Below are 13631 nucleotides of genomic sequence, written 5' to 3'. Positions count from 1 at the left end.
TATCCTTTCGCCTGGATCTTCCGGTGTCGTTTGCCATTCACAACGTATTTCATAGGTCCTTGTTGCAGTGGTACGTTGTGCCTGTGGTCCCTTCTGCTGAGCCTCCTGCTCCGGTGTTGGTTGAGGGCGAGTTGGAGTACGTGGTGGAGAAGATCTTAGATTCTCGTCTCTCCAGGCGGAGGCTTCAGTACCTGGTCAAGTGGAAGGGCTATGGTCAGGAGGATAATTCCTGGGTGGTCGCCTCTGATGTGCATGCGGCCGATTTGGTTCGTGCCTTTCACACCGCTCATCCTGATCGCCCTGGTGGTCTTGGTGAGGGTTCGGTGACCCCTCACTAAGGGGGGGTACTGTTGTGAATTTACCTTTTTGGCTCCCTCTAGTGGTTACTAGTGATTTGACTCTGGGAATGTCTGCCATCCCTTGTATGCTCACCTGGGTCGTTAGGTCAGGGGTGTTGCTATATAAGCTCCCTGGACCTTCAGTTCAATGCCTGGCAACGTTGTAATCAGAGCTAATCTGTTGTGCTCTTGTCTACTGATCCTGGTTCCTGCTAGCTTAAGCTAAGTCTGCTTTCTTGCTTTTTGCTATTTGTTTTTGTTTGCATTTTTGTCCAGCTTGTACATAATCTGTATCCTAACCTTGCTGGAAGCTCTAGGGAGGCTGGAGTTCTCCCCCCGGGCCGTTAGACGGTTCGGGGGTTCTTGAATTTCCAGTGTGGATTTTTGATAGGGTTTTTGTTGACCATATAAGTTATCTTACTACATTCTGCTATTAGTAAGTGGGCCTCTCTTTGCTAAACCTAGTTCATCTCTGTGTTTGTCATTTCCTCTTACCTCACCGTTATTATTTGTGGGGGGCTTGTATCCAACTTTTGGGGTCTATTCTCTGGAGGCAAGAGAGGTCTTTGTTTTCCTCTTCTAGGGGTAGTTAGTCCTCCGGCTGGCGCGAGACATCTAGCGACCAACGTAGGCATGTTCCCCGGCTACTTCTAGTGTTGGCGTTAGGAGTAGATATATGGTCAACCCAGTTACCACTGCCCTATGAGCTGGATTTTTGTACTTCGCAGACTTACTTGTTCCTCTGAGACCCTCGCCATTGGGGTCATAACAGGAGCCCACATGAAAGGAGGGTGTCCGACACTGGCGTACTATTGCGACCGATGTCGGAAAGGTGTTAAAGTGGTGGAAAAATATCCCCAAATTTATTAAAAAAACAATACATTCTTTGGTTTGTATCTCTATTTTATGAGGCCCATTACATTGTAATTTGTCTGTCAGAGGACCTATGTGAAGGTTTATTATTTGCATGATATAATTTTTGGGAGAATATCACTATTTGAGTGTTTCTCAAAGCATTTTTGGGAGAGAACTGAAAAAAATTCTGAAGTTTAATTTATTTAAGCCCTTCACGACATGCCCCGTACTAGTATGGCTAATGTTGTGTCTCCCCTTTGATGTGGGCTCCGGCACTGAGCCCACATCAAAGTCACTACATGTCAGCTGTTATGTACCACGCAATAGCGGCATTTGGAATCGCAATCCACCTGCCGCTATTAAAATGCCGCTGTCAAACGCTGACAGCGGCATTTAACCACCCTTTCTGGCCACGTGGCCAGAAATGAGCGCATCGCCGACCCCGTCACATGATCCGTGGTCAGCGATGCATCAAGACAGTAACCATAGAGGTCCTTGAGACCTCTATGGTTATGGATGCCAGCCTGCTGTGAGCGCCACCCTGTGGTCGGCGCTCATAGCAAACCTGCAATTCAGCTACATAGCAGCGATCTAGTGATCGCTGCTATGTAGCTGAGCCGATCGAGTTGTGCCAGCTTCTAGCCTCCCATGGAGGCTATTGAAGTATGGCAAAAGTTAAAAAAAAGTTTAAAAAAATATGAAAAAAATAAAAAAATATAAAAGTTTAAATTACCCCCCTTTTGCCCCATCCAAAATAAAACAATAAAAAAATGAAACATACCCATATTTGGTATTGCCGCATTCAGAATCGCCCGGTCTATCAATAAAAAAAGCATTAACCTGATTGCTAAACAGCGTAGCGAGAAAATAATTTGAAATGCCAAAATTATGTTTTTTTGGTCGCCTCGACATTGCAATAAAATGCTTTAACGGGCGATCAAAAGAACATATCTGCACAAAAGTGGTCCATTAAAAATGTAATTTCGGCACACAAAAAATAAGCCCTACCTGACCCCAGATCACGGAAAATGGAGACGCTATGGGTATCGGAAAATGGCACAATTTTTTTTGTTTAGACAAGTTTTTAATTTTTTTCACCACTTAGATAAAAAATAACCTAGACATGTTAGGTGTCTATTAACTCGCAATGACCTAGAGAATCACAATGGCAGGTCAGTTTTAGCATTTAGTGAACCTAGCAAAAAAGCCAAACAAAAAACAAGTGTGGGATTGCACTTTTTTTGCAATTTCACCACACTTGGAATTTTTTTCCTGTTTTATAGTACAAGACATGGTAAAGCCAGTGATGTCATTCAAAAGTACAACTAATCCCACAAAAAATAAGCCCTCACATGACCATATTGATGGAAAAATAAAAAAGTTATGGCTCTGGGAAGGAGGGGAGCAAAAAAAGAAAACACAAAAACGAAAAAGGGCCGCGGCGTGAAGGGGTTAAATCTATTCTTGAATTTTATCATAGAGGTTAATTAATTTTATATCAAGATAGATGAGTCTTTTTTTCAGCTCCGATCAATGTTATTTGAAGCAGATGCCATAACTGCAGCATAGTTGGTGACTGCTCCTGAGTCTGTTCCATCTTTGGGCACCTAAAAATATATTTGCGGTAAACTTTAGTGTGTTCCTGTTTTCTGTGATTGTTTTTTTCGTGTTTTTGCATCCTCTCTTCTATGGACCCCTTTAAAATTCTGGTCTCCCATCATGTCAAGAAGTTAATGTCATGTCAAGTTTTACATGTAATTTAGTGATTGATTTTCTCAATAAATATTGTTTATTTATTTTTTCTGGCAACATTTGGACTCATATTTTTCTCCTGTGATTCTAATGTCATGAAGTTAGTTGCCAGATCCAAGTTTCAGATTTTATTCTTATTATATTGTCCTTCCAAGTTATATTGGCTGGATTTGAGGCCTGTGTATCCGTAGTGCTGCTTTATTTACTTGCTTTTACAGTATGTATCAGCACAATTTATACTGTACTTATTTTATCTTTTGTTTTCTCTTTTACATATAACTTGTATGTTCTGCCTTCACTGAGACTGGAAAAATGTTCTTATCTCTCTCCACTCTGAAGATCTGTGCGCAATCTCCTACCAAGAGGGCAGAGACAGCTTTCAGAACCAAGTAGAAGAACTGTTAGATTTCTAACATTTTTTCAAAAGTACTCAGCTAGATAAAAGACTTACAGTTACTCTGAAGTAGCAAAATGGCAGAAAAGTTTTAATAAAGATCAATTAGAAAGTTGAGTAACTTTGCATTTAGGAAGCAAATAAACCAATGATTAACATTCAAGTTTACATGTTGACAGCAAAATTTCAGACTGCTCAAAAGACCTCTTGATTTTGTTCATTGTTTTTCGAATGAAACAGACTGATACCAGCATACACAAGATTTTTTTATTTCTACCATCAAGGGGTACTTTAATTTGGAATTTCATATGGAATTGTGAAAGATCAGCTTCAATTTGTCAAAGAGGATAGTCATTACAAATAATATCTCTTGTTGTGGTAGATCTCTCCTGTTTTGTATTAAAGGAACAACTTATTCATTTGAATGAGTACAGAATATTATTAAAGGGGTTTTACAGTCTTCTTTCAAATGTCATTTAAGGAAAGGAATATTTAAAAACAAAGAAAAAAATACCAATTAGAACCCCTTGCCATTGCAAAGGTACTGGTCCAGGAATCTCCACTAGAATTGTAATTAAGGTTGTGCTACCCAGTGGTAGGATTTCCAGCTATCTGCTCCTTATCAAGGTACATTTCCAATGTAAATCAGAGACTGGAATTCAGCCATGGAATTTGAAAGCACAGAGTCCCATGGACCCCACACAGACCCACTTGCCCATATAGACTAGGTATCTGTTACCAAAATGACCCTGCATGAAGTTGAGGAATTGAAGATTAGTTGCAAAACTAATAGCACAAATAATACCATCTTATAAAGTTAAATAATATTGCCAAAACATGACTACATAATACATGTCATATAGTCATGGGAGTAAAACCATATGGACCATTCCAAGACAAATATTGCTATTGATACTCCAGTATAAGAGATGCACTAAATGCAAAGCCTTCCAAAAATTATAAGCAGGGTCTATCTATACAACCTTGAAGGAACAACTCTAGTGCCTTATTCAAATATTGTGAGCAAAGAATAGTTGTGGTACTCCTACACTCATAAACGTTCCACAATGTTCTCCCAGTGTGCTGTCAGGGAAATGTTGTGCCCCACCCTGACGACAAGCGCTTGTCTGCGTGTTAGTCATTAAGTGGACAATCCTAGTAACTGCATGTGAAAGGGGTCGGTGATATTCCTGGACATGTGCTGGGGACACCGCACAGGGAGAAAAAATGGCAGCTGGGGACTGATTACCGAGGGAAGGCTACTGTCATAAATCTGCAGTAATCCTGTGTCAACAAGCCAAAAAGTTAACATTTCTGCTGCAAGCAGTCTGGAAATGTGTCTGTTTAGACTTTGGGCCTGTGGGTTGATGGCAGGAAACTTTCTCTTTTGTTCCAAGCCTTGAGTTGGGAAAGCAGAATGCTGTGCTAGGACAAGGATTTAGAAGTGCCTGATCATTGTAAATCGGATAGGGGACTGGAAAGCACCTAGCATGGTTGAAGAGGCAGTGGTGTCCCCCAAAGGCACCAATCGTGGACCCAGGCATTTGGACCAATGATTCAGGTGCTTAGATGACATGTGTCTCATCATGCTGGTGATGGTTAGGCTCTTAGTAATCAGACCCCTGCTGATCTTGGAATTTAACAGGTTGCAAATGGCCATTTTTTGTCTCAGAACGCTCTTTAAAAAACTTACAGATAGGGGAACACCTAACACTTTGAGGTAAAATTTCAGAAGTGAGGATGCTCTGTGGAACAGTTGCCCACCTTGTCCCTGTGTTATTATTATTATTTATTTATATAGCACCATTAATTCCATGGTGCTGTACATGGGAAGGGGTTACAAAGTTATAGATATCGTTTACAGTAATCAAATTTACGATGACAGACTGGCACAGAGGGGAGAGGACCCTGTCCTTGTGAACTTACATTCTATGGGATAATGGGATAGAGACAGAAAGTTGGGGGTGCAGCAGCTCTGGTGGTGGTGAGGCGGCAGTTCGGGTGGTGGTGAGGCAGCAAAATGGTTATTGCAGGCTGTAAGCTTTCCTGAAGAGATGGGTTTCCAGGTTCCATCTGAAGGATCCAAGGGTGGTGGATAATCAGACGTGTTGAGGCATGGAATTCCAGAGGATGGGGGTTATTCAGGATAAATCTTGGAGGCGGTTGTGTGAGGAACGAATAAGTGTGGAGGAGAGTAGGAGGTCTGGGGAGGCTCAAAGATTATGTGAAGGAAGATATTGGGAGATTATTTCAGAGATATAGGGAGGGGACAGGTTGTGAATGGCTTTGTAGGTCAGTGTTAGTAGTTTGAATTGGATTTGTTGGTGAATTGGGAGCCAGTGGAGGGATTTGCAGAGGGGAGAAACAGGGGAGTATTGAGGAGAGAGGTGATTTAGTCAGGCAGCAGAGTTGAGTATAGACTGGAGTGGTGCAAGAGAGTTAGTGGGTAGGCCACAAAGGAGGGTGTTGCAGTAATCAAGGCGGGAGATGTTGAGGGCATGCACAAGAGTTTTAGTAGATTGAGGGCTGAGGAAGGGAGTGGCTCTTCAATCACACTAGTGGCTCTTCTTGCTTGTGTCAGTGCTGTCAATTCCTCACCCTCAGCACTGCTGGCCTTACTCTGCATGACAGAATCAAAGGTTGGGTTGGTGACTTCGTCTTCCTCCTCCTCGTCTTCCACCGCTGCACCATGGTCCTCCTGACTTGGTGATTTAACATCAATTTGACTTATTGGCACCTGTGTCTCATCATTATCTTCCTCCCTTGACAAAATTTGACATATCCCACCATCATATTCTTGTGGCCATGGCTGCTCTAAATCAGAATGTTAGGACTGGAGGAACGCACCAAATAATAATTAGAGAAGATATAAGGTGCCTTTGCAGTCCGGGGTCCACCGTGCAGCTGACACCTGCTGCTTGGTAATGATGAACTATATGGCGGTATAATGTGAGTACACACATGGGTTAGCTTCTTCCGGTATGAAGGAAGCGAACCCTGTTGCCTCACAGGGCCACAATACCGCACAGAGAGCACAAGCAAGGCAACACAGTACTCTGCCCCAGACTCAGGGTAAGAGTCCCTCTAGAGCTCTTGCGCTCAACACCGCTACTGTGGTGCCAAGGGATCAACTAAAGTTAACATTTACTGCACTGGAGTGTGTGCAGTGCCGTTCTGGCGGATGCCACTAACCACCCTATCTAGGGCCAGGAAAGCGCACTATCTGCGCACGGCGCCGCTCTGGCGGTCATTGCTAACTAGATTAAGTAACTTGTGCTAATGTGCAGGATAGCATTGTCAGGCACTAGGTAGCTCTACCATTCATGAGCAGGCAGCAACACTAGGGATGGGAATGATTTGGAGCTTTCATCCATCGACAGGCATTCATCCACACACACACACAAGTTTATACTAGCGCATGGCCGAGTGGCCATGCAAACTTTTTATAGTAGTAGCACTCCGGGACCTTCCTGATGATCCAATGGAAGCCACAACAGGACCTGAGCATGTGACCCGGAGCTCCAATGGGAGGTTGTCCCGTGGGCATGCTCAGTGTGGGAAAAGCAGGACTTAGTCCCTTAACCCCTTAATCCCATTTGACTTACTATCCCATCAAGGTGACCTTGGACTTAATTCCCAGGGACAGAATAGTACGTCATAGCGATCGGCCGTGCTCACGGGGGGAGCGCGGCCGATCGCGGCCAGGTGTCAGCTGACTATCGCAGCTGACATCTGGCACTATGTGCCAGGAGTGGTCACGGACCACCTCGGCACATTAACCCCCAGCACACTGTGATCAAATATGATCGCAGCTTTCCGGGGGCATAGGGAAGCATTGCGCAGGGATGGGGCTACCGGGGGGCTTCCCTGAGACCCTTGGTACAAGGCAATGTGCTCACCTTTTACCGAGCATCTCCACCCTGCAGGCCCCAGATCCAAAATGGCCATGGAGCTGCATCTGGGTCCTGCAGGGAGGTGGCTTAACAGCGCCTGCTCAGAGCAAGCGCTGGTAAGCCTCCCTGCTGTACCTGTGTAATCGCTGATCTGACACAGTGCACAGCAAAGTGTCAGATCAGCAATCTGTCACTTTACTATGATGTCCCCACCTGGGGCAAAGTAAAAAAGTAAAAAAAATATATATTTACATGTGTAAAAATAAATAAATTCGTAAATAAATAAAAAAATATATATATTGCTCCAATAAATACATTCCTTTATCTAAATAATAAAAAAAAATAAAAGTACACATATTTAGTTTTGCTGCGTCCATAACGACCTGATCTATAAAACTGTCCCACTAGTTAACCCCTTCAGTGAACACTGTAAAAAAAAAACACAGGCAAAAAACAACGCTTTATTATCATACTGCTGAACAAAAAGTAGAATAGCACGTGATCAAAAAGACGGATATAAATAACCATGGTACCGCTGAAAACATCATCTGGTTCTGCAAAAAACGAGCTGCCATGCATCATCATCAACAAAAAAATAAAAAAGTTATAGTCCTCAGAATAAAGCGATGCAAAAATAATTATTTTTTCTATAAAATAGTTTTTTATTATTATAAAAGCACCAAAACATAAAAAAAATATAAATGAGGGATCGCTGTAATCATACTGACCCAAACAATAAATCTGCTTTATCCATTTTACCAAACGGGGAACGGTATAAACGCCCCCCTCCAAAAGAAATTCATGAATAGCTGTTTTTTGGTCATACTGCCTCACAAAAATCAGAATAAAAAGCGATCAAAAACTGTCACGTGCCCAAAAATGTTACCAATAAAAAAGTCAACTCATCCCGCAAAAAACAAGACCTCATCTGACTCTGTGGACCAAAATATGGAAAAATTATAGCTCTCAAAATGTGGTAACGCAAAAAAATTTTTTTGCAATAAAAAACGTCTTTTAGTGTGTGATGGCTGCCAATCATAAAAATCCACTAAAAAAACCACTATAAAAGAAAATCAAACCCCCCTTCATCACCCCCTTAGTAAGGGAAAAATTAAAAATTAAAAAAAAATATTTATTTCCATTTTCCCATTAGTGTTAGGGCTAGCGTTAGGGCTAGGGTTAGGGCTAGGGCTAGGGTTAGGGCTAGGGTTAGGGATAGGGCTAGGGTTAGGACTAGGGTTAGGGTTAGGGCTAAGATTAGGGCTAGGGTTAGGGCTAGGGTTAGGGTTAGGGCTAGAGTTAGGGCTAGGGTTAGGGCTAGGGTTAGGGTTTGGATTACATTTATGGTTGGGATTAGGGTTAGGGGTGTGTCAGGGTTAGGGGTGTGGTTGGGATTACAGTTAGGGGTGTGCTTGGGTTAGGGTTTCAGTTAGAATTGGGGGTTTCCACTATTTAGGTACATCAAGGCTCTCCAAATGCGACATAGCGTCTGATCTCAATTCCAGCCAATTCTGCGTTGAAAAAGTGAAACAGTGCTCCTTCCCTTCTGAGCTCTCCCGTGCACCCAAACAAGGGTTTACCCCAACATATGGGGTATCAGCAAACTCAGGACAAATTGGAAAACAACTTTTGGCGTCCAATTTCTCTTGTTACCCTTGGGAAAATAAAAATGTGGGGGCTAAAAAAGATTTTTGTAGGAAAAACATGATTTTTTATTTTCACGGCTCTGCGTTATAAACTGTAGTGAAATACTTGGGGGTTCAAAGTTCTCACAACACATCTAGATAAGTTCCTTGGGGGGTCTAGGTTCCAATAGGGGGTAACTTGTGGGGGTTTCTACTGTTTAGGTACATCAGGGTTCTGCAAATGCAATGTGATGCCTGCAGGCCAATCCATTTAAGTCTGCATTCCAAATGGCGCTCCTTCCCCTCTGAGCTCTGCCATGAGTCCGAACGGTGGTTCCCCCCACATATGGGGTATCAGCGTACTCAGGACAAATTGGACAACAACTTTTGGGGCCCAATTTCTCCTTTTACCCTTGGGAAAATACAAAACTGGATGTTAAAGATAATTTTTGTGGAAAAAAAAAGGATTTTTTATTTTCACGGCTCTGTGTTATTAACTGTAGTGAAACACTTGGGTGTTCAAAGTTCTCAGAGTCACAACACATATAGATAAGTTCCTTGACGGGTCTAGTTTCCAATATGGGGTCACTTGTGGGGGGTTTCTACTTTTTAGGTACATCAGGGGCTCTACAAACTCAATGTGACGCCTGCAGACCATTCCATCTAAGTCTGCATTCCAAATGGTGCTCCTTCCCTTCCGAGCTCTGCCATGTGCCCAAACAGTGGCTACCCCCCACATATTGGGTATAAGCGTACTCAGGACAAACTGCACAACAACTTTTGGGGTCCAATTTCTCCTGTTACCCTTGGGAAAAAACAAAACTGGGGGCTACAAAAAAGTTTTTGTGGAAAAAATACTATTTTCATGGCTCTGCGTCATAAACTGTAGTGAAACACTTGGGGGTTCAAAGCTCACACAACACATCTACATAAGATCCTTAGAGGGTCTACTTTCCAAAATGGTGTCACTTGTGGGGGTTTCAATGTTTAGGCACATCAGGGGCTCTCCAAATGCAACATGGCGTCCCATCTTTATTCCAGTCAATTTTGCATTGAAAAGTCAAACAGCGCTCCTTCCCTTCCAAGCTCTGCCATGCACCCAAACAGTGGTTTACCCCCACATTTGGGGTATCAGCGTTCTCAGGACTAATTGAACAACAAGGTTTGGGGTACAATTTCTTCTGGTATCCTTGGGAAAATGAAAAATTGGGGGTGAAAACTTCATTTTTGTGAAAAAATATTTTTTATTTTTACGGCTCTACATTATAAACTTCTGTGAAGCACTTGGTGGTTCAAAGTGCTCACAACACATCTAGATAAGTTCCTTAGGGGGTCTACTTTCCACATACTTTCCACATATTGGGTATCAGCGCACTCAGGACAAATTGCACAATAACATTTGGCATCCAATTTCTTCTCTTACCCTTGGGAAAATAAAAAATTGTGGGCGAAAAGATCATTTTTGTGAAAAAATATTATTTTTTACTTTTATGGCTCTACATTATAAACTTCTGTGAAGCACTTGGTGGGTTAAAGTGCTCACCACACATCTAGATAAGTTCCTTAGTGGGTCTACTTTCCAAAATGGTGTTACTTGGGGGGTTTCAATGTTTAGGCACATTAGTGGCTCTCCAAACACAACATGGCGTCGCATCTCAATTTCAACCAATTTTGCATTGACAAGTCAAATGGCGCTCCTTCCCTTCCGAGCTCTGCCATGCACCCAAACAGTGGTTTACCCCCACATATGGGGTATCTCGGTGCTCAGGACAAATTGTACAACAACTTTAGGGTTCAATTTCTCCTGATACCCTTGGTAAAATAAAACAAATTGGACCTGAAGTAAATTTCTTGTGAAAAAAAATGAAATGTTCTTTTTTTTTAAACATTCCAAAAATTCCTGTGAATCACCAGAAGGGTTAATAAACTTCTTGACTGTGGTTTTGAGCGCTATGAGGGGTGCAGTTTTTAGAATTGTGTCACACTTGGTTATTTTTTATCATATAGATCCCTCAAAATGACTTCAAATGTGATGTGGCTCCTAAAAAAAATAGTGTTGTAAAAATGAGAAATTGCTGGTCAAATTTTAACCCTTATAACTCCCTAACAAAAAAAATTTGCTTCCAAAATTGTGCTGATGTAAAGTAGACATGTGGGAAATGTTACTTAATAAGTATTTTGTGTGGCATATCTCTGTGATTTAAGGGCATAAAAATTCAAAGTTGGAAAATTGCAAAATTTTCAAAATTTTCGCTAAATTTTGGGTTTTTTTCACAAATAAACGCAGGTAATATCAAAGAAATTTTACAACTATTATGAAGTACAATATGTTGCGAGAAAACAGTGTCAGAATCACTGGGATACGTTGAAGCGTTCCAGAGTTATAACCTCATAAACGGACAGTGGTCAGAATTGTAAAAACTGGCCCCGTCATTAACGTGCAAACCACCCTCGGGGCTTAAGGGGTTAAACACCTGCTTGCTGCTGATCAGTGCTGGCTACAAAGGCAGAGTCTGGAAAAGCAGCAGTACCCAAGTGCACAGTATCAGCTTGATCCAGACTCTGGGACCGATGTCTCTGCTGAGCAGGTTCCACTGTGGCTGGAGGAGAATGGGAGACCACCGTGGACATGGTTTGAGATTCCTCCTGTGCAGCAGTGGGAACTTGACACCTAACATATGTCACCCAAAATAGTTAATAAATAACATTTCACACATATCTACTTTACATCAGCACAATTTTGGAACCAAAATTTTTTTTGTTAGGAAGTTATAAGGGTTAAAAATTGACTAGTGTTTTCTCATTTTTACAACAAAATTCACGAAACCATTTTTTTAGGGACCATCTCACATTTAAAGTCACTTTGAGGGGTGTACCTGACAAAAAATACCCCAAAGTGACACCATTCTAAGAACTGCACACCTCAATGTGCTCAAAACCACATTCAACAAGTTTATTAACCTTTTACGTGCTTCACAGGAAACAAAGCAATGTGGAAGAAAAAATTAACATTAAACTTTTTTTACAAACATTTTAATTCAGAACCAATTTTTTTTATTTTCTCAAGTATACAAAAAGAAAATGAACCACAAAATTTGTTGTGCAATCTCTCCTGAATGCGACAATACTGAATATGTGGGGGCAAACCAATGTTTGGGCGCATGGCAGAGCTTGGAAGAGAACGAGCGCTGTTTGACTTTTTCAATGCAGAATTGGCTGGATTTGAAATCAGGCGCTATGTCGCGTTTCGAGAGCCACTGATGTGCCTAAACAGTAGAAAACCCCCACATGTGACACCATTTTGGAAACTAGACCACTTACGGAACTTATCTAGATGTGTGGTGAGCACTTTGAACCCAAAAGTGCTTCACAGAAGTTTATAGCGTAGAGCCGTGAAAATAAAAAATTGTATTTTTCCACAAAAATAATATTTTAACCCACAAATTTTTATTTTCACAAGGATAACAGGAGTAATTAGACCATCAATATTGTTGTGCAATTTGTTCTGAGTATGGTGATACCCAATATGTGGGGGTAAACCACTGTTTGTGCGCATGGTAGATCTCGGAAGTGAAGGAGCACCATTTGACTTTTTCAAAGCAGAATTGGATGGAATTGAGATCAGATGTCATGTCGCGTTTGGAGAGCCCCTGATGTGCTTAAACAGTGGAAACCCCTCACAAGTGACACCATTTTGGAAACTAGACCCCTTAAGGAACTTATCTAGATGTGTGGTGAGCACTTTGAATCCCCAAGTGCTTCACAGAAGTTTATAACGCAGAGCCGTGAAAATAAAAATTCTTTCTTTTCCTCAAAAATGAATCTTTGCCACAAAATGTTTACTTTCACAAAGGTAACAGGAGAATTTGGACCACCAAAGTTGTTGTGCAATTTGTTCTGACTGTGTTGATACCCCATATATGGAGGGGACCATTGTGTGGGCACATGGCGGAGCTCGGAAGGGAAGGAGTGCTGTTTCAGAATAAAGAATTTGATAGAATTGTCTGCGTGCATCATGTTGCGATTGCAGAGCCCTTGATGTGACTAAACAGTAGAAACCCCCCTCAAGTGACCCCATTTTGGAAACTAGACCCCCCAAGTAGCTTATCTAGATGTGTGGTGAGCACTTTTAACACCCAAGTGCTTCACAGAAGTTTATAACGCAGAGCCTAGAAAATAAAAAATATTTTTTTTTTTCCACAAAAAATTTTTTTAGCCCACATTTTTTATTTTCCCAAGGGTAACAGGAGAAATTAGACCCCAAAAGTTGTTGTCTAGTTTGTCCTGAGTAAGCTGATACCCCATATGTGGGGGGACCACTATTTGGGCACATGTCGGGGTTCAGAAGGGAAGTAGTGATGTTTTGGAGTGCAGGCTTTGATGGAATGTTTTGCGGGTGTCAAGTTGCATTTGCAGAGCCCTTAATGTGCCTAAACAGTAGAAACTCCCCACAAGTGACCCAATTTTGGAAACTAGACCCCCAAGGAGCTTATCTAGTTGTGTGATGAGCACTTTGGATGCCAAAATGCTTCACAGATGTTTATAACGCATATTTTTTTTTATTTTCCAAGGGTAACAGGAGAAACTGGACCCCAAAAGTTGTTGTCCAATTTGCCCCGAGTATGCTGATGCCCCATACGTGGGGGTAAACCACTGTTTGGGCGCACAGCAGAGCTCAAAAGGGAGGGAGCACCATTTGACTTTTTGAACGCAAAATTTTCTGGAATCAATGGTGGTGCCATGTTGTGTTTGGAGACCCCCTGATGTACCTAAA

The 13631-nt window shown here is 41.9% G+C and overlaps 1 protein-coding gene across 2 annotated transcripts in view; it reads right to left on the bottom strand.

Moving 5' to 3' along the window:
* Positions 1–13631, bottom strand: part of LOC143782568 (cadherin-19-like) — a 352880-nt gene that overhangs the window by 25702 nt on the left and 313547 nt on the right. The window lies entirely within an intron of this gene.

This window comes from Ranitomeya variabilis, chromosome 6, assembly GCF_051348905.1.
Source record: "Ranitomeya variabilis isolate aRanVar5 chromosome 6, aRanVar5.hap1, whole genome shotgun sequence".
NCBI lineage: Eukaryota > Metazoa > Chordata > Amphibia > Anura > Dendrobatidae > Ranitomeya > Ranitomeya variabilis.
The sequence above is the reverse complement of the archived record's forward strand: the minus strand, read 5'-3'. Positions and strand labels throughout refer to the sequence as shown.